Below are 4087 nucleotides of genomic sequence, written 5' to 3'. Positions count from 1 at the left end.
CTGTGGCTGCCTCCCGGGCATTGTCCACACAAAGCTTAATGGCAGCCTCTGTGTATCCACACACACGCGTGTCACCTGCTATGGGCTCCTTTGGGCTCCTCGGGTCCTCCCACAGGCACGCGGGGGAGGAGGGGGCCGTTGCCAAGCGTTTGCCTCCGCTCGAGTCTTGTAACAAACCTTTCCGCTTCGGCCATCATTTTAATTTTCTTGACATTTTACATAAAACGTACAGGCGTCTTCTCTTCATTTTGGAGAGGAGCCTGGTTCAGGAGATCCTGGCGTACGCTACCGCTTTTATCCAGACTTAGACCCCTGTATCTGGACAGTGCAGGGGCTCTGATATGAGTCCGCATTTTAGGAGATAATTGTCCCCCTCCTCGCCACATGCCAGGATAAAACCAGTGAATTTTTAAAATTAATTCAGCCTTCCATGTGCTGTAGGGAGGGACCCAGAAGCCTAGGCTTGACCTCCCCACCCTGCACCATCCCTAATGGAGCAGAAATTTGGGGAACGGGCATAGGCTTCAGCTTGAGGCAGGTCCCCATGTGGGTCTTTCTTCCAGTCATCACTAGACATGACTTTGGGCAAATCGAATGACCTGTCAGTCCGTCTTGTCTACTTTCATAAAATGCTACCTTCCCGGAACCTCGGTCGGGCATTGGACGTTGGTGTGGACCTGCGCAGCCCCGTGCATGAGGAGTTTACAGAAAAGGGGCCCCTGGATACACTCCGGAGACCGCAGCGAGGACAGGAGAATGAAAATCAGCCTTTGGCCCCGAGGGTGAGGTTTCTCGTCTCTACAGTTGAACGCTACCAGCCCTCCGTGGGCCGGGAGAGCATACGTACCTGCTTCGGTTAGGATGGCACCTTCTAGAAGGTGGAACTCGCCGCTCGCTTGATGTGGGACTTCATGTCCTAGGAGCTCACGATTCTGTCACGTACTCTCATTTGTCACGCACGACAGCGTGAACAGGTGGGTGTCACCACAGTCCTGAATTACGGGAGTGGAGCCTGGGGCCCAGGGCTTTGGTTCAGCTTTGTCCTGGGCTCTGGCTCGCAAGTGACCCGATCAGGCTTTAAACCCGCTTTGTTTGGTCTTTATACGTGTTACCAACATGACGGGGTGGCACGATAATTAAAGGATAGGACGGCGATGGTATTTAGGTTTCTAAATGGGGCCGAGATGCAGCCCTCATGGCAACACTGAAGAATTCAATGAAATGAGGCGCACCGGAGGCTGGGCAGGACCCTTGGGCCATAGTGAGCCCTTGGGAAGCGGATGCCGCAGCCCTCGCTCGTGTTTATCTTCTTCCCCCGTGCCTCCCGCCCCCCGAAGCTGCATTAATGACTTGCTCATGTGTTTTGTTTGAAATGCACAGTTTTTGTGGCTGTTTTGGCGACATTTCCTTGGCTGGGGAACCGGTCGCCTGAGTTCTGTTTCTTTCTCAAACGTCTCTGGTCCCTTCCCCAGACTCGTTTGGAAGGACGACTGCGCAAGGAGGGCTCGCGGAGCCCGGCGGCCCCGTTCACCCCGTCACCACCCAGGGGGCCCGACGGCGGCCACGCGTGGGCTCGTGGACTCTACTGCCCCCGGAAACGCACGGAAGCAGAAGGACTCAGAACACCGACTCACAGGTACCTTTTCGGACTAAGCTTTTATTTTTTTGATATTACAAACCAGTTTTTCTTTATTCACAAACCACTGTAAGTGATATAAACACTAATTTCTAAAGACAGATATACACATTTTCTGGGTTTGCAGATTGCGTGATGTGTGTGTTAAGAAGTCACTATATGCCACACATGATATTAATCTTTTTTTTCCATAATTCATAATAGCAATAGTTACTTAGATAAATGAAAACATTCCAAATAAATACTGTTTAAAAAAATCCAAAATGTTTGTTTACATCTCTGACATACATTTTAAAATGACTTATTGGCATCTTGGCAGAGTGCCCAGACGAAAGGTTTTGGAACATCATGGGGCACTCACTTGCTCTAAATGATTTTATTAAAACTACATACAGTCATGGGGGAAAGTACAGCTCATTGATGAAAATCAAAACTGCAAATTAATTTTACTTGAACCCACACAGTAAGAATTCTATGTTCGTGATTCCAAATACAATGCAAATTCTGGATTTCTGACCTCGGAGGCCATCGGGAGAGAGTTTTGGGTTCTCCCGAGCCCCCCGCCCCGTCCCTTTGACCTCTCTCCCTTCTGGGGGCAGGGTGCCGGACTGTTTTCATGGAATTAGAAACACATCTGCCCGGCACCCACGGTCCTAGCACTGTCCTCTCGGTGGGGGAATGAGAATGGCCTAAAAACACCCTCTCTGGCCCCGCGCTCCCCCACCCGCATCGGTCTGCGGAAAAGAACATCTGACATGCCTGCTTCTGGCTGCTAAGCAGTGCCCCACCGCCCCCCACCACCCCTTGGCTCCTCTCCAGATCCCCGAGCCTCTGTCTTAGATAGCGAAGCTTCAGAAACTTTGTTTTCAAATCTTGTGAAACTTTATTGATGGTTTAATATCCAACCGATCTTACTGCATGCACATAGATGACAAGAGAAAAGCTGGATCACACACACTTTTTTTTTTTTTTTTTTAAAGTTTTGTTTGGTTTTGTTTGAAAGCGGAGTTGTTAAAGCGGATTGGCAGGTCCACAGCGGTGAGTTGATAATCGGCTGAGGGGCGCGCCATAGGGCCTACGCTGTACACAAGGAGACTGACCTAGGGCAGCGGGACTACTGGAGGCGGCTGGCCGCTGTTTTGTTTTTCATTTAAATACAAAAACAGGAAGACCCGTGACAGATACCCCAACTTAGGTTAACTTGTAAACAGGACAACATGGAAAGAGTTCAAACAGAAGTAGTACAAACTGCAATTTTTCGGCTGTCACTCTGGCCCTGCTTGGGGCGGGGCGGGGGGGGTGAGGGGGCGGGGTATGGGGAGAGGAGGGGGAAACCTACTTTTTTTGCTTCCTTCTGACGAATGTCCTGGGCCTTGGAGACGGAACTAAAGATTCTGGTTTGAGAGACTCCTTGGGGACCAGGAGGAGGAGGAGGAGGAGGAGGAGGAAGGCAGGCTCTCACGGACGGAAAAATTGCAGATTGTTCACACAACACAGTCATGTTTCAAAAAGTACCAAGCTGATGAAAATACCATGATTATCTCTACTCAATGATTGCAATACTTGTAAAATGCTTCTATAAATCCGAATATGATTATCATGTAATTCCATAAAAATTATACATCTGTCTCTAACAGTTGCTCTACTAGGCTAAAACTAAAGCTTCATAGACTGTTTCTAGAACTTAACAACGCCACTGCACAGATGTAAATTTTATACATTTTTTTTTTAACTGGTACAAAGAATTTAAGTTTTTATTACTTTCTTTTTTTGGAAAAAAAGAAAAAAATAGAAACAGTGCTTTTTTATCACCTTTTTATTAATGTTATTTTTTTTTCCCTCCCGTAATATAAAAGTCAGCAATGATATCAATAATTTATTATACTGGAAGAAATATAAAAAGAATGCTTGTTGATGGCCTAACTAGCAGTTTTTGCCTAAATAACTAGCGGCTGGTTGAGAAGCTGAATACGGCCAAGTGGAATGGTTTAAAGGGTGGGTTTGCACAGCTTCATTCAACTTCAACTTGGATGCACAAAGTGCTTGGAGAAGCACTCCCTTAAACAACATAACCTTTGGCTTGAACTCAATGAGTAACTTAGAACCGCTGACATATGATTGTTGGTGCAGTGGGTCGTTTGGATTCGTCAGTTACTATTCTGGGTTTCCTTTTAGCCCAAATCCCGGTCCCCGTCCCCTAAGACCCTCCCCCCCCCACCCTTCCCCGCTCGTAAAATAAAATAAAGCAGATGCAGAAAAAAATGACTATTGTAGTCACTTACACTCTTCCCAGACAGCTGATAACCCCAGTAGCTTAAGATTCAGCATATAGAATTCATGTACATGATATAGCACTCTGGATATGGCCCTAAACCGGTTTTTATTCATAGCTAGCGTCTCTCTAGTTCAACCACAAAAACTCCTACAGCCAGCAACCAAACTACGGAACCT

At 47.3% G+C, this 4087-nt stretch overlaps 1 protein-coding gene across 1 annotated transcript in view; it reads right to left on the bottom strand.

Moving 5' to 3' along the window:
• Positions 1-2931: 2931 nt before the first annotated feature.
• Positions 2932-4087, bottom strand: part of RBFOX1 (RNA binding fox-1 homolog 1) — a 1452832-nt gene continuing 1451676 nt past the window's right edge. Inside the window, exon 16 of the mRNA XM_044233296.1 lies at positions 2932-4087. This exon is cut by the window's right edge and continues 330 nt beyond it. The gene's annotated coding sequence lies outside the window, so the exon portion shown is untranslated.

This window comes from Neovison vison, chromosome 14 (genome assembly GCF_020171115.1).
Source record: "Neovison vison isolate M4711 chromosome 14, ASM_NN_V1, whole genome shotgun sequence".
NCBI lineage: Eukaryota > Metazoa > Chordata > Mammalia > Carnivora > Mustelidae > Neogale > Neogale vison.
The sequence above is the reverse complement of the archived record's forward strand: the minus strand, read 5'-3'. Positions and strand labels throughout refer to the sequence as shown.